Source organism: Ursus arctos, unplaced genomic scaffold, assembly GCF_023065955.2.
Source record: "Ursus arctos isolate Adak ecotype North America unplaced genomic scaffold, UrsArc2.0 scaffold_22, whole genome shotgun sequence".
Taxonomy (NCBI): Eukaryota; Metazoa; Chordata; class Mammalia; order Carnivora; family Ursidae; genus Ursus; species Ursus arctos.
This window is the reverse complement of record NW_026622897.1, coordinates 43,627,331-43,654,953: the sequence shown is the minus strand read 5'-3', so window position 1 is coordinate 43,654,953 and position 27,623 is coordinate 43,627,331. Positions and strand designations below refer to the sequence as shown.

General features: G+C 43.0%; 1 protein-coding gene across 34 annotated transcripts in view; it reads right to left on the bottom strand.

Moving 5' to 3' along the window:
- The window catches only part of SYTL2 (synaptotagmin like 2), a 121,454-nt gene that overhangs the window by 73,293 nt on the left and 20,538 nt on the right, over positions 1-27,623 (bottom strand). The window lies entirely within an intron of this gene.

The following is a 27,623-nucleotide window of genomic DNA, read 5'->3' as shown; positions in this document are numbered from 1 at the left end:
AAGTGCCCACGTCGCCGTGAGTTGGAACGTTGCATGGGAACATATCTGTGCTCTGTAATGACAGGCGATGAGCTGGTATCATGTAAAGGTAGGGTGCACAAGAGGGGGAACAGTTATTCTTCATCCAGTCCCACCTCTAACCCTTGCTGGGTCTAGAGCAACTTACCAAGCTTGCTCCCTTCATTTCTGAGGAGAAAGAACACTACTGGTGTGTATATATAAACTGGGGGAAAGGAAGAGGCAGAATTTCAACCTCCCCCATCCAAAGTGAGAATTTTAAGTAGGACTTTGGGCAAGAATCTCATTATCTTTGAGGCCACTCAATCACATGTGCAATGAGAAGGTGACATGAAGAATTTCACAGCTGTTTGGGACTTCAGAGGTCGCCTACTCCAGGATGGGGGCCTTTTAACAAACACCGTGCTACAAAGACAGTAGACACTAAAAACCAAGAATTCGGTAAGTTTTAGTCAGTCTCACTTAAGAATAAAACAGTACAGGGGCGCCTGGGTGGCACAGTCATTAAGCGTCTGCCTTTGGCTCAGGGCGTGATCCCAGCATTCTGGGATCAAGCTCCACATCAGTCTCTTCCTCTGGGAGCCTGCTTCTTCCTCTCCCACTCCCCCTGCTTGTGTTCCCTCTCTCGCTGGCTGTCTCTGTCAAATAAATAAATAAAATCTTAAAAAAAAAAAAAAAGAATAAAACAGTACATACACTACTGAGTACTTTTTATGAATAAGTTCTTTGTTTTGCAAAATAGAACCACTGGGAAGTATCCCCTCTGCCACGTTAGCAAGTGTCCCCCAACTCTGAGGCTCAGTTTTCTCATTTGTACTTACCTGCCAGTAGGATGTCCCTCACAGGTTGTAAAGACGAAGAGAAATAATGAAAATCAAACAGCACATATCTTGCATCATCTACCAAAAATAGCTGCTAAAAATATATTCTAGCTTCCTTTGTGAGTTCACACTTTTGTTCTATCCCTCCAAATAAGAGTGTACTTGGTGATGTCGTTTCCTTTTCTCTTTTGTGTTATGTTTCCTTCCCATCTCACCCATGAAGTATGGACTTCAAGAACAGGTACTCTGATGACCTTTGTTTTATATTCCTGTAGCTCTCTGCATATAGCTCACGGGGACTACTCAAATAAATATTAAGACACTACTTTATTCTCTCTCTTCAATATATGCTACATTTGTATATGTTTGTGCCTGTTCATCTTGAAAAATACACATCCTTCAACGCCTCCAGGAAGTCTTCCCTAACTACCTCAGGTAGAATTAAAAGTAGATTCACTTACTGCTCCTAACTCTTCACTCCCTCCCTGAAACAGCTATGCAACCATGTTGCCACTAGAGTAAGCAGAGTATTCATCCCCGCCTTCCTGTTGGGCTTGACCTGTGACCCTGGCCAATGGAATGCTACAAAGGTGATACAAGCATAGTCTTGTGTGGGTTGGCTTGGCTGCATATACTCCTGCCACTGGCCACAAGAAGAGCCTGCCCTAGGTAGCTCCTGCCTTTCCAGTCTGGGTCCCAGAAAAGGAGTTATAGGGTCAGACCAGAACCTGAGCCACCCAAAGTAAGGCCACCCCAGCTGACCTGGAGATTATGGGAAGAAATAAATATTTGGTGTTGGAAGCCACTGAAGTTTGGGGTTGTTCTAACACTTCTGTCACAGGAGCTTGCCTAACACAAAAATTTTCTTCTCCGTACATACACCTCCACCGCTGTCATTATTTCTCTTCCTCCAGTCACTCCCATTTGTGCGTCTCTGAATGCGAATAAGTCGGTAAGTAAATGAATGAACCTAATCCAAGTATACAAGTCTACCAGGGGACGGCTGTCTTTTCTTTCATGCAGAAGAGCTTCCTTAGATCTCAGAGGCTGGCATGGAAATGAATTGAGGCCACATTCGGAGAACCATGGATGCCGCCATATGTGAGAGACTGCTTGAAAGTCAAGGAGTGCAGGACAGGAAGAGAACAAAGGAGAAAAACAGCTCAGGTTGTCCAGCAGTGGTAGCTGGGAGCATTGCTAAAGGAGGAAATGCTGGTTTCTACACCTCCAAGTACAACCACAAGCTGACCAGTGCTTCTGCATAAGAGCTTCTAAGGGTTAAAGGTTTTTCCTAAAAATCAGTGAGACAAAGGGCAATGTCTTTGTTTTACAGAGAAAGGAGGGGAAGGGCTGGAACCTTTGACTCCTAATTGGGAGAGACTGCAGCAGAGCCCTTGTATAGCAATCAACACTGTTCAATACCTGGTGCTTTCCCAATTCTCAATACTCTGCATGCTATCTGTCATGGGAGCTAATCAAACATTTCATTCAGCAAACATTTATTGAGAGCCTATTATGTGCCTGGCACTGTTGTAAGCACTGGAGATACAGTGCTACATAAGACAGAAAAAAAGTCCTGTCCCTGTGGAGCCTACATGCCCCTCAGAAGAAACATCACACTAAATAATAATAATAATAATGCCTAAATAATTATGTAATTTGCCAGAAGATGATAACAGAGCACAGAAGGGAAGGGGGGAGTTGGGAGTTTTAAAGGGATGGCTAGGGTAGGTCTCGTTGAGAAGATGACATTTGAACAAATTTGACAGTGGTGAGTTAACAAGCCACACTGGTATCTGGGGCTTCTGCAGTGGAAGAGTGTCTGGCGTGTTCAAAGAACATCAAAGAAGTCAGTGCTAGAACAGCAGAGTGTGCCAGGAGGAGGACAGGGTACAGCAGGTCAGAAAGAAGTAGACTGTCCTGTATTAGGCTGTGCATTAGCACTGTACAATTTCTGGCTTTTACTCTGAGATGGAGCCGCATTAAGGAAAGGCAGAAAAAAAGAGAAGTAAATATTTACTGGGCACCTCCTACATGCCTGGCACTTAACATGGTCTCATAGGATCCTCACAAAGACCTGAGGCAAGTGTTTTATGATCTGTGTTTTTCAAATGAGGAGAGTAGGGCTCAGGGAGGTGTCTGCCACCACGCTTGTGCGGTAGGGTTGGTACTTGCCAGTTTTTTTTTTAAGATTTTATTTATTTTAGAGAGATAGTGAGAGAGAGAGAGAGAGAGAGAGAGCGCACACACACACAAGCAGGGGGAGGGGGAGGAGGAGAGGGAGAAGCAGACTCCCCGCTGAGCAGGGAGCCCAACATGGAGCTCAATCATGACCTGAGCAGAAGCAGACACTTAACTGACTGACCCACCCAGGCACCCCTTGCCAGCAGCTTTGTCAGATTAAGCCACCCCAATGCTGACCTCTCCTTTAATTCTCCCCTCACAGATTCCTCAAACAGGGAAACAGAACAAAACTCTTCTGACTGTGGATCTTCATTCTCTGCTTAAGCATAGAAAAATCACTGGCCCACAGCTGGCAGTCAGCAATCAGGGCAATTTTGGGAGGGATACAAAGATACAGACGTAGTGAAGAGAAGGGCCATATGCACCCCAATGTTCATAGCAGCATTGTCCACAATAGCTAAATCGTGGAAGGAGCCGAGATGCCCTTCAATGGATGACTGGATTAAGAAGACGTGGTCCATATATACAATGGAATATTACTCAGCCATCAAAAAGAACGATTTCACAACATTTGCAGCAACATGGACAGGACTGGAGGAGATTATGCTAAGTGAAATAAGTCAAGCAGAGAAAGACAATTATTATATGGTTTCACTCATTTATGGAACATAAGAAATAGGAAGATCGGTAGGAGAAGGAAGGGAAGAATGAAGGGGGGTAAACAGAAGGGGGAATGAACCACGAGAGACTATGGACTCTGGGAAACAAACTGAGGGCTTCAGAGGGGAGGGGGAGGGGGGACTGGGATAGGCCAGTGATGGGTAGTAAGGAGGGCACGAATTGCATGGTGCACTGGGTGTTATACGCAAGTAATGAATCATGGAACATTACATCAAAAACTAGGGATGTACTGTATGGTGACTAACATAATATAATAAGAAATCATTATAAAAAAAATTGGGAGGGATAAATTCTGGCCACAGGGATTCCTGATGTGTTCACAGAAGGAGTAGCTCTCAGGGTGAGCAAAAACTTCTCCTAAGCTACAGCCTCCCTCCCACCCATTCTCATCATGCTGCTGAGTGACTTTCCTAAAAGTGAGATCTGACTAAGCCATATTCCCAGGTTTAAAACCCTTCACCACTTCCCACTGCCCATTGGCTAACGCTCAAACTCCTCACCATGGCCTGTGGGATCACGTGAACTGGCACCAGCTTTCTTCCCCAAGTGCTTTTCCTTAGGCTCCCCACACACGGCTCTGCAGTTACTTTTGCCCCCAGGCCTCTGTATATGCTATTCCTTCTTCTTGGAATACCTTTCCTGGGCTGATACCTCTTGGATCTCAAGTTAGATATCACTTTTTGCTCAGAAGCCTTTCCTAATCTCTCAAGGCCTGGTCAGCCGTCCCTCCAGTGTGTTCCGTTAGCACCTGACTTTCTGAGTCAGGCTATTCATCACGGTGTCTCGAATCCCTATCTACTCAGGTTTATCCTCCACTCGTTTATGAGCATGGCCTGGGCACCTGAGTGCTTTGGGACCCCACTACCTGCCACTGTGCCTTGCATCTACAGGGCACTCACATATTTAATACATGAATACAGATGGAAGAAGACCGAGCTTCCATTTCTTCCTTCACATGAAGCTGGCTCTAGGGCCATACTGAAAAACCAGGTCCATATTATTCAAGGACATCCAGCCCCCAGTCCTTCACATGACATCCCCCCATCTCAGTTTTCTCATCTATGGGATGGGTGTTTTTAGTCCTACTTTCCCCTTTCTTACAGAGATTATTGTAAAGAGCTGGTGAGAAGGCAGGACACTGTGGAGAACAAATAAGGAGTGAGCAGCAGCGGGGGGAGTAGTAGCATGAAAGGGAAACCTACAGGCTCCAAATGCAGATTGTGCTGAATTCGAGGATTCCATGTGCCAGCCCTGCTATGCCACATCTACGAAAGCCAATACTCCTCTCCTTGCCAAGTGTCCAAAGTTAAGCTAGAGAGGGAAACCAAGGCCCCAAACGGTTGGTGCTCGCTGGTGATCACAACTAGAAGAGCTAGACTTACAGGCCTAATTCCGATCATTCTGCCAGACCAAACCCCGGTTAGAGCCTGATTAACAACAGCATTTGCTCCCCCACTGTGCTCTGCTGCACGGGCAGGCCCACAGAGCACCTCTTCCTTTCCCAGATGACTGTTGTTGTACCAAAGCCTGCAGACCCAAGCAAGGGGAGGAAACCTCAAGTATGTAGTGACTCTCACATGATGAGGTTTTGAGAAGAGAAGCAAATTATGCTGACAGTCCCATGACATCAAGAATGAAGACTGGAAAGAAAAATCTGGAAGGTAGAAGGAGAGCAGGAATAAATATGCCAAAGTCAGTGTGGGGTTGGGGAGAACAGCACTGGACAGAAACAGCCCTGATCAATTAAGGGACTCACTTCCAGCGGTGACAAACCATCAGGCATCAAACCAAGTGTTTTGTAAGCTTCCTTAGATCATAGTGGCATCAGGGGATAAATGGAATAACCCACTGGGGATGGCTAGGAAGGAACAAGTGGAGTGGAGTAATCGGAGAACCTTTGCTCACCTCCCTCCCAGCGCAAATCTCCCTGCTTCATACTCAACTGGGGTGATCAGACCCGCAGGCCACCCTGCCAGGGCACCCATGCCCAAAGCCCTAATTCCCCTGCGGGGCTGCTCCACTTCTCAGACTTAGTTTGCACTAAGGTTGAACTTGCCCGTAATTTTTTACACCTTGCCTTCAATTTGCCCTGGCCCCGTCAGCTCACTCTCCTTTTCTTTCTTTCTTTTTTTTTTTTTTAAGATTTTATGTATTTATTTGAGACAGACAGAGATAGTGACAGAGATAGCAAGAGAGAGCAAGAGCAGGGAGGAGAGGGAGAAGCAGGCTCCCCACTGAGCAGGGAGCCCAATGCAGGGCTCTATCCCAGGACCGTGGGATCACGACCTGAGCCGAAGGCAGACACTTAGCCGCTTAGCTGACTGAGCCACCCAGGCACCCCTCACTTTCCCTTTCAAACAGCAGTTTAAAAGGAAGACAGCTTTCTTGTTCTCCCTGAGTCTCCTTTGTTGAGGGGAAGATGAGCTTCCTTCCTCCCTAAGCTGTTCCTCACATGATGTTGTCTAAGCTTTTCATGATCTTGCTCATTTTTCAGTTCAGAGAAAAATGAGCAGGTGGTACTAAGTGCTTTACCTATGTGATCCTACCTAATCTCTCTGCCCCCCAGTGGGGCAGGTATTCTCCACACTGTGCAGATAACATTGGGCTCAAGGAGTGAAATAACTCACCTACAGGCACTCAAGAAGAACGTGATTTGAAGCCAGGGCTGGAAGTTTCTACAGGTTTTTCATCTTTCACTACATGACCACCCCCTTATTCTGAGAGACATCATGCAGCTAGGGAGGGACAAAGATGAGACTAGACCCCAGTTTCCTGATCCCCAGGCCAGGGCTGTTTTCACCCTGCTTTCCTCTTTCTATACACCCTACTTTCTTCTTTGTCATTTGCTATGAGCAACACGCATTTGCCCTCAAAGCAGGGCAGGCTCCTCTATGTACAACTTGTAGAAATAGGAAAATGACTGGGCCCTTTCTATTTGTTTTATGGGCAGACATGGAAAGGAGCACAGGATAGAGGGGAAAGACACCTGTGTCAACATGCAGGAGTTTCTAACATGGTCCTGAGCCTCTTTAGAATAGTGGAGACCCTGGGAACCAGAAATTGTTACTAAAAGAACCTACCTTTATGTGTTTAAACTCAGTCAGAGCGTGTTGTCATAATACTTACATAGAGATATGTTTATATGAAAAGCACTGTCCACGGCACTGTCCAGAAACAATGCTACATGAATATTTTCTTGTTTCTGTGTGGTCAGGGCTTTTATCACGCTATTTAAAAATATGCGAATTACACAACCTAATATGTTGCTTAAATTGGGCTTCTTGAGGGGAAAGCGTAACTCATTGTCTTAAAACGGGCTCAGGGTAACTGCTCAAAAATTTGAACTGAATGAATAAATGAGTAAATGAAATGAGCCTCTGAATAAACAAAGGGAAGGATATAGATGGAATAAGTATATGTTAGTTTGTTATCCAATAATAAATTTATTTTTTCTTAGAGGAACAACTGAAAAATCAAAACTGACAGGCACCTTCAAGCTACAAAGCTTTCACTTTCGTGAGGATTATTTCAAAGGTGGAAGCCATTTTTCTACTTCATTCTTCTCCTCCAGCTCCAGGCTGATGTGGCTGACAGCTCGCATTTCCCACAGACTATCTTGGTGACCCCATATTAATAATGTAGGAGACAGAGAGAAGGAAAGACTCCTTCTATGTGACAATTCCCCACCTCTTGATCTCACATTCAAACCTAATAATAATGTCCCCAGATTTCTGAAGAACTCACCTTTGCCATTCCTAGACAAGTTTGGACTCGTGGTACCCACAGGAACAAAATATTTTCATCAAGCCCCAACCACGGACAAAATAATGGGCCATGTGAGGAAGACAGGGTCATACACAACTAACCTTCATCCAAGTACTAATAATGGAGGCCCAACCAAGTATCAGGGGCCACAGGGATTTAGGAAGGAAATAAAGTGAGGTAAACCTTGAAGGCTGAATTAGAGATGAGAGTAGGAATTCTGGGCCAGTGTACTGGGCCACAAAACCATGAAGGGATTTAAAAATAAGGCTGGTAACCAGAGTATAGGGTATGAACAGGGAAACAGTACCCAGGGTCAGACCCTGCAAGGCCTGAAATGCCAGAGAAGAGAAACTTGAACCCGAATTTTTCGCATTTCCAATCTTGGTAAGTGTGCCAGAACCACCCTCTAAATCTGTATTTTCTTGGTATATCAGGATTCCAAAAGTTGAAAACAGTGAAGAAAGAAAGGAGCTGGGAAAATGGGCAGCTGAAATTCATTTTAAACTACATATCTGGGGGCACCCGGGTGGCTGAGTCAGTTAAGTGCCTGTTTTCGGCTCAGGTCATGATCCCAGGGTCCTGGGATCGAACCCTGCATCGGGCTCCCTGCTTCTTCCTCTGCCCCCTCCACAGCTCAGGTTCTCTCTCACTCTCTCTCTCAAATAAATAAATAAAATCTTTTTAAAAAAATAAACTTCATATTTGGTCAGAAAACTCAAATTGTTACAAAAGGATGACAATCTACAGAAGGGATGATTGACCTTTGACAACCTATCCACAAGGAGATTTAAGATACAGAAAAAGCTTCCTCTGACACCGCACAGACGTGCTGTAAAAGCAACATATCCATGAGTTTCCAGCTTGGGAAGCACCAGGAGCCTGGCCTAAGTTCAAAATGCCAGAGACACATCCTCTCCCCTTGAAAGGGCAGCATCCACCACAGTCCCAGGTGTCAGTTCTGGAAGAGGCTAAATCGTGTGCTCTCAAAGTTCTGATAGTATACCCAGTCCCTGCCCTCGGAGAGTCGATATTCTGGAAAGGAGGGCAGACGTTGAACAAGCTGGAGAAGTCCTACAAAGCAGAAGAGCAGGGTGCTATAAAACTCTTCACCAGGGGGCTTAATGTAGTTGTGGGGGCCAGGGCAGGCCTCCATGAAGAAAAACAATCTCTATCAAAACTTTAAGCTCTATAGCGACATCTAAATTGGGAGTTCTGTCACTTTAATTAAATTCATCATTGTTTGTACCCAGATGTGGCGGAGCAGTAGCAGAATCCTAGACTTAGCTCAAGACCTACTGAATCAAAATCTTCAGGGTTGAGGCCCAGGAATCTGCATTTTCTAAAATGTTCCCACATCATGATGCCAGATGCTTGGCCAGGTCTGGGGATCAGAGCTGTGAAGGATTCCTGATAGGTCAGAAACTGCCTATGACTGGTTGAAGAGCACAGCAACTAGTCAAAGTGAAACATGTTCATTGTACATCAATTGTTTTCCGTCTGTAACAACAGCAAACCAAAAATGGGAGTAATAGCCGAATCCTCGTCATCACTAGTTCTCTGTGCAGACGAGGAAGCTGAGCTGCAGAGGTTAGACCAACTGCCTTCAGTCACACAGCTACCCAGTGTGAGAGCTGGGACACCCCCGAGGGGGCCTCCCTTATCCTCCAGGACATAGGCATCTTCAGCCTGAATAAGAATTTGCAAATGGACTAAGAAGTGGATTGAGCCGCAGTTCAGAGTACCCCTGAAACCAGCACACTGATAACAGCAGACATTCCAGGTGAATTCTAAATTTAATTATTTTCTAGGTTTCAAATGCAGAGGAAAGGAGTGCAGCAACCAGCTGATTTATTAACTAGGCTGGAATTAAACCAGGCTCATAAAGTTAACCGAACTGGAGCAATCAGCAATTCAGACTTTAAGAAGGGCTGCATAAAGCCTCACTTTTGGTACAATGCTGTACATTCCTCCTTGGGAATGTGAGGGACTCTCTCCAAATGTCCTAACTTGGGGATTCCCAAACCTGGCTATACATTAGCATCAACTTGAAAAGCTTTAAAAAAAAAAAAAAACTAGCTATGTCCAGTCTCTTCCTCTTTTCTTTTCTTTTTTTTTTTTTTAAGATTTTTTATTTATTCATTTGACAGAGATAGAGACAGCCAGCGAGAGAGGGAACACAAGCAGGGGGAGTGGGAGAGGAAGAAGCAGGCTCCCAGCAGAGGAGCCCGATGTGGGTCTCGATCCCAGGACCCCAGGATCACGCCCTGAGCCGAAGGCAGACGCTTAACGACTGAGCCATCCAGGCGCCCCCAGTCTCTTCCTCTTTTAACTCCCCATGACACTGATGTAATTGATGTGGGGTCACACCCCAGCTGCCCAGGGAATTCTAAGGTGCAGCCAGGGATGAGACCCTTGAACTAATGAGGTCTCCATCTCTCTGGCCCCTGCTCAACTCCAAGACCTCGGAGAGAGGAAAACAAGAGACCCAGGGCACAAAATTTAAGGAGGCAAGTTTGTGTGAGCACAGCACTCCGCCCCTGCTGCCCGCCAAGAGTGAGGCCTCCTTATCAGTGAGGCACCAAGGGCACAAACTGTAAGAAGACACTCCACTCTCAGGGGCCACATATCCAGCATCGGTACTTTCATGACGTGTACGTAGGTCCATGGTTGTGTGCCTGGACGCCTCACTTGCCTCACCCCAGTCCCGGGACCTGTTCACATCCCTCTGGTCAGGCTTAGTTATCCCATCAAAGATACATCAAGTTCCCACCACGTGCAAGGTCTTCCTCGCTCCTCTCCATTCTCGACAGAGACACTTATTTTGCAACTGTGAATAATGCCTACCACGTCCATTTACTATGGATGTTCATCTACCCAACACCAGAGGTTGCTGTGACCGAGTGGGACCCACTGGTCTGGGGATCAAGAGATGCCTGGAAGGAGACTGATCTTTGATTAGCTCCTTGGCAGCTCCCTGAGAACTCTGTCTAATGCTCGATCTGTACCATGTGTCAGCAAGACCCACCTTACAGGATCACTGCAAGGCTGACATTAGGCTGTAAGTGAAACAGTCTGGGATCCAGTACGTGCCCCCATAAATACCTGCTGACAATAAACTCCACGTTTCATCGACTCAGTCACCTTTCCATGCTCGCTTGAGGTTGGAGTGTTACTGCTGCTGTTTTTCTCTTCTCCTCATTAGACTGTCTCCCATCTTCTGACTTCTCACCTCTTGTTAAGGAGTCAAATTCCTGGTTTCCACAAGCCCTCCCTCTGAGGGGGGCCTCGAAGAAGATAAAAAATCTATATTTGGGATGGGGGTTGGCAGTAGAGAAGGTAGGTGGGAGGATCTCATTTTTCAATTACCAAAAATTCTTCAAAATCTTCTCATCTTAGGCCTGTGCCTCAGCTTTAGAAAAGTCTGACATCTTGGTCTCTGGGTCTGCCTTTACATCCCTCATCTAATAATTCTGCTTCTTCTGGTAGTGGCAAAGAGGTGCTTTGGCATCCCTGTGCCCCAGCACCTAGCATGGTCCCTGGCACAAAACAGGTGCCCCATTTATTGGATGAAGAAAAGAAAAAACACATTAGAAGGAAAAAAAGCAAGACGATTCAAAGGCATAGAGAAAAAGCCAAGAAAGTTTACAAGAGTGGGACAAGAAAACTGTGACAAGTTATCGTCTATGGATGTATTTGTTAACTCTCTGTGGTTGGCAAAATCATGGTCCTTCAAAGATGTTCACATCCTACTTCCTGGAACTCATGAATTGGGGACATGGTGAAAGGGACTTCATGGATATGTTTAAATGAAGGATTTTGTGATAGGGAGATGATCCTGAATCATCTAAACAGACCCAGTGCATACACAAGATCCTCATGAGGAGGAAGCAGGATGGTCAGAAGAGAGGGAGCAGCTGTGAGAATGAAGACAGGTTGGAGTGACGTGCTCTGAAGGTGGAGGCAGGAGCCATAAAGCAAGGCACGAAGGCAGCCTCTGATAGCTGGAATAGGCAAGGAAACAGACTCTCCCCTGGAGCCTCCAGCAGCAGTTCACTTCTGCCAACTCCTTGATTTTGCCCTTTAAGACCCATTTCAGACTTCTGACCTCCAAGACTGTGAGATAATAAATTTGTGTTGCTTCAACCCACTGAGTTTGTGGTGACTTGTTACAGCAGTAATAGGGAACTAAGACACAGGAGGAGGACAGATAATGTCCTCGTTTGTCTCTGAATCTCCGGCTTGTTGCCTGGAGCTCTGCTGACTGCATACATTCTCATCAACAACACAGAGAGGATGCTTTCTCTCCTTGGCCTCCAGCCAATCAGTTACCAGGTTCTGTTCACCTCCAGCCAATCAGTTACCAGGTTCTGTTCACGGAACCTCTACAATCTGCCTTCAGTTTGACCCTTTCTCTCCTTTTCTATCACTCACTGAGAAGGCTGCAATGGTCTCTGAACATGGCTTCTCTCATTCCTGGTTCTCCCTCACTTGGGTCTGTTATTAGACATGGTCCAGCTGGATTCATAATGCAAAGCCCCACTCTGAGCATGCCATACTCAACCTAAAAACTTTCCCCAGCTCTTCCCTGATGGCAGAGTAGTCCATGTTCCTTCTCATTCCCAGCTCCCTATCAACCTAATTTCACATGGAGCCTTTCCTCCCACATGAATACCAGCCAAAGCATTCCTCAATAACACCTCAACACCACCATCACCAGACCTCTATTCCTTCTGGTCTCTCTACCACTCAGAATGTCATTCCTTTATATCTGCCCACATCCAAACCTCAGCCCTCACCCACGTCCCAGCTTAAATGACAGACATCTCTTCCATAAAGCTGCTCCTAGAGCCCCCTTCCACCTCACAAATATCCCTTCCACAAGGTGGCAATAATTATTCTCATGAGTCCTTGTGGCACTTACTTGTACATCTCCCATCTGAAGTTGGAAAGAGCACAGGCTCTAAAGTGAGAAAGACCTAGGTACAGTGTGACCCTCTCCTGCAAGTTACTCAATCTCTCTAAGCCTTGGGTTTCTCATCTATAAAATGGGTATCATACCTATCTCACTTGGTTTTTGAGATTAAAATTCATATCTAGGTGCCCAGCACAGTAAGTACTCAGTAATTACATCAACATTATAGTAATTTTTATACATATCAAATTCCCATCAACTCTTAGAGAGAAAGATGTATGTCTACTTCATTTTGTAGCCTTGCATGTACCAGTGAAGAAACTTTTAAATACTGAGTAAGTCACTGAAGCATTAGGAGCATCTCTGCAGTCTTCCTGTTCTGGGGATAGTAAGGATGGCCTCCTTTTCCTCCATTTTAGAGAGAACCAGTCTACTGGTTCTCTTTCTGATCATCAGTGTTAGACTTAAGATGGAAACTTTGTGAGACCCACTCTCTTTAGTTAATGCCTCTAAACTACTATTCATCCCAACCAACAACATTCAATGAGCATTTTTAAAAAAGATTTTTATTTATTTATTTGACAGAGAGAGAGAGAGATCACAAGCAGAGGGAGCACTGTTTTCATTAGCGTTAAGTTATACCCTGTTATTTTAATGTCCTTGAATTCTAGCTCAGGAAACAGCTGTTGCTCCAAGCTAGTGGGACAGAGCTCATGTTTACTCCATCATGTTCAGATAGCTCATGCTGGAGATGGTCCTTCCTTCCTCAGCTGGGTATGCAACAGAAACATGTTCCTTTAATGGCATCCCTTAAACCACTTTTATAGAGGAGAAACTTGGCCCTTTATTTCTCAACCTAGTTGGCAGCATCATGAAGGGGAAAGAACATGAGATTTAAAGTTGTAAGATCTGGTTTGAAATCTAGTTTCCTACTTAATAGCTTGGTAGCCATAAACATGGCTCTTACTTGAGTCTCAGTTTCCTCATTTCTAAAATTGAAACTAACCACTGTCCATCTCCCTCACTGAATCACGACAGAGGACCAATGACACCATATATAGAAAGACATTTTATCAACTGCAAAATGCTATACCATTGTATTTATCCACTCACTATCTAACACAGCATGAGCTCCTTCAGACCCCATTAGACTAGAGAAGAGGAAGGGTGGATAGTGCAGTCTAGAAGAAATGAAGCATGTTTTCACTCTGCCTGTCTTCATATAGACAGTTCACCTGCCCAGAGAGTAGTGGTGTAACTAGATGCCAAATAACTACAGGCAAGCTCCGCTCACAGGAATCCTAAGAAATATCTGTCTTGATATCTGTAAAGTGTTTCAAGATGATATTACTGAAAGAAAAGGGCTATTTAGTGTAACTATCATGTAATCAGTATCGCCTCTGCCCAGGCATCGTGCCAGACTCTTTACATATATGACATCCCAAAATCATCAAAATCTTCCAAATCCAACCATCCTTCAAGGTAGTTGCTATAATCCAGAAGGACCTTCACTATGATTGAGAAGGCATGAGAGATGAGCAACCACATCTAAGAGAGCACTTCACATTAAAAAGGACAGCAACTATCCTAATCCCCAAACTCTAGTCCCTTTACTTATTTCCCAGGACAGCCTGACTCAGATGCAGTACAATGCCTCGCAGAAGGATAAAAACTTTAATGAGCAAATCTCATGAAAAATTCAGCTGGTCTTTTGGAGAAAAACAGCTGGAGCTGACCTTAGGAATTCCACTAATTCCCCCTACCACACAGCCTAAAAATAGCCAAAGAGCATTTCTAGCTAGTGATGGCCTTTCCTTTAAAGGACATAATATGCAAAAAGGCATGCTGGGGTCATTAGCCCAAACCATACAGTCCCCATGATAGATCCTTGGCCAAATGTTCCTATGAGAATCTGCTTTACAAGGTCAACACTGAAATTTCATTAGCAAGACTCCCCCTTCTCTACTCCCCAGGTACAACCAAGTCTGTATAAAGATGACCACTATCGGCCACTAACTACCTCTGTGGCCATGAGTAAGACACTTCCTCTTCCTTGGCCTCAGTATCCAGAGCTGTGAAATAAAATGTTAGACTAAGACCTCTAAGGCCTTTTCCTGGTGTAAGACTCCCTGGAAGGTACATTCCATGGCTCATCATTCACACCCCTCAGTGTTACATGGACCTCTACAGATCTGCCCCCTGCTTCCTCTCCACTTTCCCCTACACCATACCTTGATGTTTCTTAAATTTACCTTTGTGTCTTCAGAACACGAACCCCTCTCTGCTTTAATGCTTTTCCCCAGCTCCATAAATTCCTACTCATCTTTCAAGTCATAGTCCAGGTATCACCTCCTCCAGGAAGGTGAGTCTAGCCCCTTCCTCAGAAGCTGGGTTAGAGTCTTGGCCTCTGTGGTCTCACAAAACTCCGCATTATATAGCAATTGTCTATTTACTTATCTACCTCCCTTACAAGCCTCGGTGCCTCTTGAAAGTAGAAATTCCGTGTCCCTCTCCTCCATATTCCCACTATCTGACCCTGTGACTGCCTGTTTGCTGAGACCATACTGCATTCCACCAGAGTACCACATGATTTTATAGTGTTAGTCCGAAAGACCAGACTGATTTTTTTAAGTATTGTTTTCTCTATTCAAAAAGCAAGAAAATAATCTATCTCTAAACCTTTGCCTTATTAGGAAAAAATATATACAGCTGTTAGGAATTGTGATATCATCTATGCAGAGTAGAAAAATATACATTACATTTTCCCTGAGAAACCTCTCTTTTAACCATCTGAACCATAATTTTAAAAAAAAGGAGATTCAAATTTAGAAATGATGTGCAACTTGGTGGGTTTTGGGGTTTTGTGTGGTTTTTTTAACCAAGAGGAAGGAAAATTTCCAAAAGGGATAAATTATACACTAAGCTTTCTGAAAATTCTCAGCCAAGCTCTGGAAAATCAGATGAAAAGCAGCAAGAAAGAATGTGATCTTGTATCAGAAAAGCAAAATGCCTTTACCGCTAATGACATTAAAAGGCATGTATATGTGCATGTATTACAGAAGATTAAAAAACTAAGTTAATTAATGCAATTAATAGGTAGCAGTCAGACTTGATGAGAGAGTAGAAGAAACAGACATTTTATCCTCCTCCAATACCTTCTTACCTCCTTATAAATATTATATCTATAGCATTAGGAAACCAGCAAAGTAGGCAATGTCATCTGTGTTTTGCAGATGAGGAAACTGAAGTTCCTGGAGGTTAAGGGACTTGCCTCTAAGCTACAGTGTTGGGATTTGAACCCAGGTCTGCCTAGCTCTGAGTTCTGGCCAATACAACCCGAAGAGCTCTGGCAAAAGTGAAAAAAGGAAGGGTCAGGCACATATTGCCCTGAGAAGGAACCCAAAGATGCAAAGAAGAGCCAGGGTTTCCCTCCAACCCCTGCACACACAAAACATGAGCTTTGCAGACCAGAATGTTGTTAAATTTGATGTGTGAAGCCACCAGTTTCAAAAGGATTTTTATTCTTTATATGATCCCAATTTATCACCATAAAACAAACTCCTGAAGTGTGGAGAGCAGGCAGGGAGTATGATGTTGCAGCAACAGCAAATCTATTTTCCTAAACCCTCATGAGCAACAAAAATCCTTGCACTGATCTAGGAAAGAGCTTTACAGGATTAGCCAAAGTCAAAAGATGATCATCGATGCTTAGTTAGTTGGGGTCAGCCTGTGCTCTGCCTGGAAGAACAGCCAAAGACCAGGATTCGGGTCCTTGTTCCACCACAAGTAGCTGAAACCCTTTGGTGTTGCTCCCCTCTCACAGTGCCGTCACCTGGAAAATGAGGCCTGTGGCCTCTGATCACTCAGACACCTTCCAAATGTATAATTTTCCCCCCTCATACGGCATAAAAGCAAACTGCCAGAATGAATTCCAACACCACGACCCAGCTAGCTGAGGGAGAAGGAGATGCAGAAGAAGACAACTAGGGGGGAAAAAGTTATTCTGCTTCCAGTCAAATGTCTTTTAGAAACTAAACATTTTGAATGGGATAGGCTGGTGATGGGTATTAAGGAGGGCACGTATTGCATGGCGCACTGGGTGTTACACACAAGTAATGAATCATGGAACTTTACATCAAAAACTAGGGGTGTACTGTATGGTGATTAACATAATATAATAAAAAAATATTAAAAAAAGAAGAAACTAAACATTTTGAGTAAGATAGAGCTATATTGAGGGAGGGAAGGTTAATGAGGAAAATAAGATACAAAAACTGACAAAAGTCTTCCTTCCCTTCTTTCTGCCCCGCCCTCCTTCCCTTACTTTCTCACTGAGAGTGTCTCCTGTTGGGGACTGGGCTAGGCACTATTGAGACAACTATTAGGTAGTAAGATCTGGCTTGTGTTGTCAAAAAGACTTTGGCTCACAGCAATAATAATGGCTCCCATTTGCACCACGTTGGGGGTTTACACTATACTCCGTCACATGCGCTCTTCACAGCAACCTAGGCAGGTAGGAGTAAGCATCCTCATATCCCCCTTTCATTGATGTGAAAACTGAGGTTACGTGAGGTAAAGTGCCTTGTCCAAGGTCACAAGCTGCTAAGTGACAGAGCTGGGAAGAGAATACTTTCCCAAAAGGGAAAAGGGACTATGGACAAAGGGGGCATACTTCAGCATCAATTATGTGATAAGTGGGGAAGTGAAGAGATCAGAGGAAGAACTGGGAAGAAGTGAGGCTTGAGGTGACCTTTGAACATGAGGGAAGATTTAGACAATTCACACCCTACGCTCACTAACTTCAATGCAGAGGACAACACAGTAATACTTTAGAGGGTGGAGTGCAGAAAAACATAAGGATGTCTATATTTATACACACACAGAAGCACATTGTCTTTCATTTAAGAAGTGGTCATTCTTTAGCTGTCATCAGTAATTAGCATGTGTGTGCTCTGAGTATTTTTCCCAGGAGCAGAAATGGGTGGCTCTAAGCCTTTTCCTTTGGCACTCATAGTGGGGTATCAGGGAGAGGGCCACATGGTGTTAGGGATATGTGATCTGTATCCACTGAGCTAGGGTGAAAAATCCCTGACCTTGGCACTCTTGGCCATTACTGTAGCTACCTGAGCTAACTGGCCTTCTCAGTCAAGTATTTTTCTCTGTGGGTGTGATTAATCACATGCTTGTATAGCAAGCTGGCGTTCCCAGACTGCATTCATTGCTACCAAGGCTCAAGAATGTAATTAATGACCAACTTGGACCCGTTCCTAAGGTAGGAAGAGAAGGAGGAAAATGGCTGGGAAAGATTTCAAGGTGATGATAGAGCCTCAAAATTACAGAAGGACTTAATAAAGCAGGCCCAGGCTCTGTACATGATACAGAATGGGATTTAATACAAAAACCAGGAATTGGGGAGACTGTGGAATCATGTTGAAGGTCCTTCAAGGGGAAGCCTCAGGCACAAAGACGACTGAGATTCGAGTTAAACCACAGACCTGCAGGTAGGGAATTTAGGTGACAGGAATTCAAAGGGTTACTCCTAGCAGAATTATAGGTCTGACTAGGGAGACTTCAGTCAACCCTTCAAAATTCTGGTTCCTCTTTTTTTTTTAATCAGGTAACATTTCAAACAATATCTATTTCATCAAGAGTTCCGAGATGAAATTCACAGGATACAGGGTATGATGAGATTAACCAATCCTGTCTCACCCCCAACCCCAAGTAACTGACAAGCAGTAGGCATGGGGTGAAAGCAGGGACTGTTTGATGGCAGTACCCAGGAAGTGGTTTTGGAGGTTGGACTCGAAGCTGGAAGTGACTCCACCAAAGGGAATTTATTTTTTTTAAAGATTTTATTTATCTATTTGAGAGACAGAGCACTCACATGAGCAGGGGGCAAGGGCAGAGGAAGAGGGAGAAGCACGCTCCCAGCCGAGCAGGGAGCCACACATGGGGCTCAATCCCAGGACCCTGGGATCACCCTGTGAGCCAAAGGCAGACACTTAACCGACTGAGGCACTCCGGTGCCCCCATCAAAGGGAATTTAAACCTTCTCTTCTATCACATCAGAACCCAGTACTATTTGCAGAGCAAATACAATGACCAAAGAGAAAGAGCTACCAAGTTAGACAGAAGATCCTTTTCCAGCGTCTTTTCAGCTTTTCTGGCATCTTGAGGAGCTCATCACAAGGCAGCAAAACTTTCCATAGACACCCACCAATGGAGACTTGAAGACTTGTCCTTGGGCAAGTGCTTAATGATGACTAAGTGAAGAGGAACAGGATAGACACACACACACTCTACCTGTCACTATATATATTCTAGACACTGAAGACATAGATACATACACATACAGGGGTATATGGAATATATATAATACATATTGAGTTCTCAGTCATTTGCAATCAATTTATGAAATTCTGAGAACTCTTTGCTCTGAAGTTACATAGAGAAAGCTAAGCAGGGTGGTTGCTAAGTGACTGACTATAAAACCAGGATTCTGGTGCCCAAGTAGTGGGTAAAATCAGGCACCCTCCCCCATAAAAGATGTCCTAAAAAGGCCTGTCTTGGTTCAGATGTAGTTGTTTATTGGGAGGGAGTAGCAAGATTATATGCAAAGTCACTGCTCTTGCTGTTATCTCTATGCAGATCCCCCATGCTGGAAGGCATCCATAGCTATCACACCAAACCCTCGGGTCCACGCTGGAAGGAAGGTTCCGTTATCATTTTCCTTTATAGAAGAGGAACTGGGCTCAGAGAAGTGGCATAACATTACCCCTGTCCATCTTCTTAAATACTATGTCATATATGTGTATATGTGTATATTATAGGTAGCGATCACAAACTGAGATAATGGAATTTCAAGTTTTCCTTTCAAAAACTAAAAACAGATGGGTCAGGTAATAACTGTAAAATCTCATTATTCTTTCTTTTTTTCTCCTAGCAGAGGTAAATCTTAAATTGCCAAGCTATAACAGAAAACTGGAAATATTTAGGTAAAACAATTTATCCATAACTTTGATTTCGGAACAAGGTAAACTCTCAAATTTTTCATCAACAGAGGTCAATAGTAAATGCCTCCTAAAGACATGCTGTGTGAGAGAGAATCGTCAGGTACATCACACCGCACAGGGACCGTGATGAGGGGAAACCTGTGTGTGTTGGAGAAAGAACCTCCTGGGACTTAGGCAGGGTCAGTTTTACTCCCGGACCAGTTGCTCCTTCGCGATGTGATGCTGGGCAAATCACTTAACCTTGTAGAGCTTTGTTCTCCTCATTTGCAAAATGAGGGTGAAGAAGACGAGCTTTCAGACCCCTGCCAGTAATACAATGCTCAGGTTCGTATTGGTGAAAGATCAAAATTCAGACCACAGCAGAATTTGGCTACAATGGACCATGTCCATTTGGCTACGGGGACCATGGCCCAGTAACTCATGAATACGACTTTCGTTTCACCTCAAAGCCTGGATAATTCCATCCCAACCCTGCAAGAGCAAGTTAACAGAGCCAGTCCTTCAGTAGTGCTCAAAATCCTCTAAAGAGTGTGGTATTTAACAATCAAAATTAAGTATCCCAATTCTTGACAGTAAACAGCAAACTGGGAGAAATTAGTTATTATTAGTTAGTCATAACAATATCAAAGTTTTACATAGCACTTACAATATATGCTAGGCACTGTTCTAAGTAGTTTATATCATTAACTCGATGATTTCTCACAACAACATGGGAAGGTAAGCATTGTACAGCTAAGGAAATAGGCAGAGAAAAACAAAATAATTAGTAAGTGGCAGTGCAGGACTCTACAAAGGCAGCCCAGCTCCAGGGTCCACGCTCTGGACCTCCACACCACCCTGCCTCTCTTGGATAATGGTGTCACAAATCACAGGGTCATTCCCTAGATGGCCTCAGTGGTAACTTTATTTTTAAGTCTCTGGCTCTTACTACTTCTTTCTCTCTGACTCTCCCAGACTCTCTGGCTTCGCTCATTTTCTAATCTCTGGCAGATTCAGCCCACAGATTTCTTCAGAATGAACTCCTCAAATACTCCAAGGAGAGGAGGCCCCTGAAGCCTCCAGCCTTCTGATGGGCACTGCTCAGCCTCAACAGCCTTGTGCCCCTGGGCAAACTTCTTGGTGTGGCCTGAGACAATGTCCTACAACCAACCCTCACAAAGTAAACAAAAGTTCATCTTTCTTAAACCCAGGGAGAACTCTGAGGCAGCCAAAGGAGAAAAGAAACATTTCCCCAAGAAAAACATTTGATGAAGTCAGATAAATTGAGATTAAGCTTTTGTAAAAGTTTGATGGCAGAAATGGTGCAACACAATGGTCTGAAAATAGGACTTGGGCTTTGTGAGCTGCTTAACCACTAAACTTCACATTCCTTCTGCTTTACTCTTCTGTTAGGATGGCCAAAGCCACCAAGAGGAAAAAGAAGAGTGTGGTGAACCTCACAAATGTATTGAAAAAAGGAGTAAGTAAATCAACAGAAATGTGAAGACAAAAACCTTCTCTAAAAATATGATATTCTCTGCCTTGCTCATTTTTATTTTTTTATCTTAGGTACAAGAGAAGTGGGGGTAGTGAAAGAAAACACCAAGAAGATCAAGGAAAACTCATCAGCCTGCAATGCTTTTTCACTTCCAATTCTGGGCCCATAATTATATTCTTCCCCCAAAATAATGGCTTTCAAATGCCACTACTACCTAGGCTGAGAGTCAAGGGAAATAAATGATATCATCATGGGGCTTAACTTTATTACATGTTCATTTTATTAAATTTACGCACATCAGAAGCATAGAAAATTAACCAGACTTCAACATTCATTTAAAAAGAAAAGAATTACACAAGAAAACCCCATCATCTTAAATCTTAGTTTTAATTTCTTCCTACGATCCCACAGAGCTGGTAAGGAAAACCATGTTTCCATCATCTGGATTTATAAACTAGCTCCGATCAGCCGTGGGATGACGAGTTACTCACACCGCAGCCCTCTGCCTGCTGCAACACGCAGCATTTGGATGTATGGAAGGCAGGATCTTCTTATTTGGGTGTTACTTCTTATTTGAGCCAATCAGAAGTCCAGGTAGGTTGGGAAGAAGGGGGAGGTGAGGAAAAGGCAATTGAAGCCAGGAGGAATCTCACACCCACGCCACACTGCAGTCACTGCACTGCCTGCTCCCCGACACAGGGAAAAACACATGAGTGCCCCTGCAAGCTGGAAGACAAAACACCCAAGAGGTCTATTCTATGGACTCAGTCTCACCTGAGGATAGAGGTTTTTGTAATTCTAAACAAGATGAAAACAAAAAGACATGTACTAAATACCAGAGTGGACAGGACAGAGTTTCATATGAGCTCAAGCAAACAACACAGCTTGTTTGAGGGCAGCTAGAAATAAAAAACCCTCTTTAGGGACAGAAAATAGAAGGAAAAGTGGGATTTCAGTTCTTCCTTAAATGGGCATTATCTGGCAAATGTCGAGTATCCTCCTAGGAGTAAAAGTCTTTGTCTACCATTTTTATAAAAAGAAAAGCAGATCTTTAAACAATTTTTGCGGAAACTTCTTCCATTCTTCTGTTTCTGAAATAATGCAAAAGACTGATTTTTAAGATTTTTTTTTTTTAAGTAGGCTCCACACCCAGCATGGACCCCAATGTGAGGCTTGAACTTACAACCCTGAGATCAGGACCTGAACTGAGATCTAGAGCTGAGCTGAGATCAAGAGTCAGACACTAAACCAACTGAGCCATGCAGACATTCCTAATTTTTAAGATTTTAAGTAAGATCTTTAATGATCACACAAAGTTACAAGAAGCCTGAACTGGTCCAGGAGAATTAAAGAGAGTAAACATTCAAATTTTAACTTTTGAGGTTTATCAGAGGCCACAGGAGCTTAAATGAGGTCTGGACTTCTAGTTTTTCTCCGAAGTGGTTTTATACTAAGAGCTCCAGGCCACTGAAGTCTAGGAGCCAAAGGTAATTTTCATTTATCTATTTGTTAGTAGAATATAAGTAGTGCAATGCCTAGCTCAAAACATACCTGCTGAATGAGGAGGGCTAAATGAAAAAATAAAATTTGCCTCGAGGAGGGCCAAATGTTGGACACAACTATGCTACATAAATAACAAGAAAAAAATCCTATTAATATTAGTTTGGCTTGTTATAGGCAGAAATTAGAAATAACCCTGATGCCCTTCAACAGGTTAACAGTGAAACTGTGGTATATCCATATCATTAGATATTACTAAGCAATAAAAAGGAACAAATTATAGCTACATGCAGCAAGTTGGGTGAATCTCAAGGAAATTATGCTGAATGTAAAAAGCCAATCCCCAAAGGTTAAACACTGTATTGTTCCATCTATAGGACATTCTTGAAATGGCAAACTATAGAAATGGAGAACAGATTAGTGGTTGCCAAGGGGTTAGGGATGCAGATAGGGGAGGTAAGAGGGAGGTGGATATGGTTATAAAAGAAAAATGGGAGTGATCCCCGTGGGGATGGAACCAACGAGTATCTCCGTAATGGCGTTGGATACCTGCAATAAAATTGTATAGAACTTAATACACACGGGCACACATGATATTGTGCACACATGATATTAATGTCAATACCCTGCACTATAGCTGTCCAAGATGTTACTACCACTGAAGAAAACTGGGTTAAGGGTACACAGATCTCTCTGTATTATTTCTTATAATAGCATAAGAATCTACAATTATCTCAAAATAAAAAGTTTAATTTAAAAAAATATCTTCAGGCAATCTCTCCTCTGCCACCATCGGAACCACTAATTTGAGGCTGTGTGTGTGTGTGTGTGTGTGTGTGTGTGTGTGGTTAACACATGAAACCTTTCCTAACCACCTACAGAGATTCCTCTCACCTCTAAACTCCCAATGTACCAATTGTTTTTATCACCCAATCTAACTACTGTTCTTTCATTAAGGATAACATATACCCTCTCAGTGCCTAGTACAATGCTGAGTCTAGAGACTGAATAAAAGTGCTTTTAATAAATGAGTAAGTGAATGAAAGAATGTATACATTTTCTACTCCCTATAGTAAAGCTGGATAAACCAGAAATTCACAATGCTGCCACTCCAATTTTCTGAACTTCAAGAGGTCAGGAACAGCTGTGCCCACTGCCTTACAGGCCTATTGCAAAATTAAAGTCATCTGCATCTGGGCTACAGTAGCAGTAAGACACATAGATTTTGTCAGAGCTGCACCGATTATTTGCTGTGTGACCTTGTGGCAGCTCATTTCTCTGAACCTCAGTTTTCCCATAGTAAAATGGAGGATAATACTTATTTTTGCAAGGTGACTATGTGAATGAGACATGGTGTACATAAACAGCCAAGCTCAATGCCAACCTACATAGAAGCTCAAGAAATGTTTATATCCTGACACGGTTACTTCTAGACACTAATGTTCACTTCATAATTCAAAATGGTAGCCAATTCTAAATTTATGTCTTTTTAAATAAATAAGCAGAGTTCCCTCCATGTAGCACCTTTCTCTGAAAATCAGACTTTGCTTCCATTTACAATGGCAGAAGTCACATGGAGAAAGTAAATGGAGCTAGAGGGTGGACTAAATAGGAAGAGACCAGTTTGAGTGGAATCTAATCAGGGCACTTATGGGTAGCTGTTATTGTACTGCAAGCCCCTCTTCCCGTAAATCACTACAGAGGGCTTGTCTTGGACTGGCTCCCCTCCCCCACAGTTCCATGCAATGGTCCTGCCCAAAGGCAACTTAGATATAGGGGAAGACACCCACAAAGCCTACTGAGCCCAAAAATGGTAGGCTGGTGGTCCTGAAGGGAAGAAGGGACTACCTATGTTTATTTTCTCTGCTAGGGAAGTATTTGTTTTCAGAGTAAGTCTACTGCTTCCTTCTTAGGGCTGGGAGTGCCTTGATCCATTCTTACCCTGAAGGTGATAACTTTTCCCCTAAGTGTGCAGCTGTCTGAAAACATATTTGCTCTGGATGTGTCACGGGGTCATGAGGAGTTCTCTGAGAAATACTTTACACATGGGTGTCTCCAAGCCCAGGCAGTAGAGATATTTGCTGATCCATGAGGCAGAGATAGACAAACACTGGATATGGTTCCAGGGTCCAGGTTTTAAAAGAATATACTAGCTCAACTGGTCAGTCAACAGCATTTTAAGCCTCGATTATATATTTGGCCTCTGCTAGAAACTGAGGAAGAAACATGCATGACCATGACAGAAAAGGTCCCCTTCCTTTAGGGAGCTCATATCTAATTTCACATACTCACATGTGTTTGCTTAACTTTCACCATAATGATCTTGCATGACACAACAGCACATTTTGTCAAAGCAAAGGTCTTAAAAATAGGTAGAACATCATTCCAAGCATATCCTCTATAACTAACAGAAGCATATGAAATAAAATACAAAGATATGTATATAAAGGTGTGTCCATCTTAAACAATGAAGGTATGACGTATCCCATAGATTTCAGAAAAGATGAATGGCTGTTCAGAAGGATTATAAATTTTAAAGCTTTATGAGTTTTATTCTTTTCCTTATTTATACAAGGAATGGTAGCATATACTTACTAATTAATTACTATGGGCCAGGCACTATACTAAGCCCTTCAAAGAATCAGCTCATTTAACCTTCAAAACAATTAAAAGTGATGTACCTAACACTTTTTCTATTTTGTAGACAAGGAAACTTCAGCTTTTAAACACTAAGGATATAAAACCAGAATCATCTGATTCAGGACCAGTATTTTTGACCTTCACAATAAGCTCCACTATTATACGCTTTCTTGTTGTAGAGAAGGACAAGGTTATTATTGCTATTACTGAACTAAGAAAGTATACAGTTTTGATCTTTCAAACATATTTAGGTTGCACCACACAAACTGTCAATATACAAATATTTTGTCCCACAGAAATGGCAATTTTACTTGGTTCAACCTAATAAAATATGAAGACACAGAATGGCATGTGCCTAGCCCCAGCACAGACCCTAACTAGCTGTATGACTTTGGGCAAATCATATAAGATTTGTATCTTCACTTGCTTGACCACGTAAAATGAAGACATTGAGCTGAATGCATCTTTAGTCCCTTTCCATTCTATAATTACAAGGGAAAAGGGGGAGAAGCACCATAATTCATCTGCCCAACAATTATTTATTAAGTGACTACTACCTAACACTGCTTTCTCTTTCTTTCTAAATTCATCTGCATTGCAAGGACAGACTCCCAGCAGCTTTCTCTGATTCCTGGGTTCCCAAATGTTAGAGAGAAAGAACAGTTTGAAGATCCTGCTAGTCCGCTATTTAGGGAAACTGAGGTGTGCCCTATGGTGTTGGCAGCTCCTGCCCCATCACACTTTCACAGCAGATGAGAAAACCAAAGGACCCAGAAATCACTTTAGGATAAAGAGGTGAAGTATGGTGTGGAAGAAGAAATGGCGAACAAATATGTATCTTCCAAGGCAAAGAACTCTCAGTAAATATTCTGGCTCACAGTGACTTCCAAAAAATATTCCACTCCTTTCTGAACTTCATTTGCACCTCTTCAGGAAGACATTTAAGTTTATTTTAGTTTAAGTTTAAACTAAGTTTAAATTTAAAACAAAAGAACAAACAAACAAAAACTCCAGAAAAGAAGAACCCTCAGCTTTGCTGGATAGAGCACTTGAGAACCTAGTCCCAACCTTTGTAATGATTGAGGACTGGGAGTGGAGGGTTTCAGAAACACCTACTGCAGGCCTGGGGACTGATTCCATACCTGGCTGTGCTATGTACTAGCCTGGACTTATTATTCAACTTGCCTCTGCCTCAGTTTCCTCATCTGTAGAAGAAAAACTGGGATAAATGATCTCTACACAGCCCTTTATCTATGTTTTTACCATCTAATCTGCCATCTGCTCCTTTTGCCCTGCCCACTGTGAACACAGCAAACAGCTGTTTTTCACCACGCCTACAATAGCTCTTTAAATACATACTTGAATACTCGTAAGAGTGCCCACTTCATTGCCTCTCCTCTGGCCTAAATCAAAATCCTGGATGAAATGGGGTTAGCAAGATATTGAGAGTAACTCATGTGGGGTCACATGCCTACACTTTTGAGCTCATAAGGCAGAGAATACATGCAGCAAATACTGTTTGCTTTCTCAACTTCTTCAAACTGAGACCCAATACTCTCAACCTGATTCCCTGGGAGTTCTACCAGCTGTTGTAGAAATACAAAAGCTGCAAGAAAAGGGGATTAATAACTCTGACATGCTGACAGTCTAGTTGAGATCAAATGTACACACAGTATGTAACTGGTGAATTCTATAGGACAGATTATTGTCATGTGCTAAATTTTGGTGGATATCCAGTAGGATTCAAAGAAAGCCAGATGAACAAGGTCAGATGATGGGTAAAGTCTGCTCCAGGGAAAGCCTATTGTTCTGTAGAAGATTAAACTCTTTGAATCATCGAAAATGACTTAACTTGCCAGGGAAACTGTGACACCAACCCAGCCTCTAGTGGGGAGTGGTGTTCAAATTAGCGGTGACGCTGGGCTCTACCAATAGAGCTCCCTCAACCCACTCTTTTGGAATAGTTCAGAATCAGCTCTCTCACAGAGCAGTGAAGGCAGCTGATGGCCTAATGTCCTTTGCCCTTCTGTCTTCTATTCCAAGTCAGGGTTGCTCATTTCTCTCTTAACCTATAGCTTAATCTTCTAGTCCATTTAAAGCAAACCATCTTTAAATGGGGCTCCTATGAAATGTGTCACTCTAAGTACCTTCAAGTCTCCAGAAGGATTTTTTTTCCTCTTCAAACAAATACCTTTTAGAAACAATAAACCAAAGAGACAAAATGATTTCACAAGAAAAATAATCATAAAAGCAAACTGTTTGTTAATAAACTGTATCCCCCCAACCCAGATTCTTAGTTTCAGAGTTTGTTTGTTTGTTTTTTACCTTTCCTCTTCATTACAAAATATAAATACTTAGAAGGGAGGAAGTCATTTGACAATTGTTATTAATCAAAGTCTATGTTTTCGGGATGAGTCGTTTTATTTTGAGACTGAATTTAAAACCTTCTCCAATAGACAGACATGGAGAAAAGTTTCAGCCACCTCAAATTTTGATAACATTCATGAAATGTAAACTGATATATCTCATAACCAGTGTTTTATAAACTTGTCCTTAAAAATCAAGGGCATGTTCTCAACACTTTCTGTCATGGAAATTGTTCCAACAGGCAA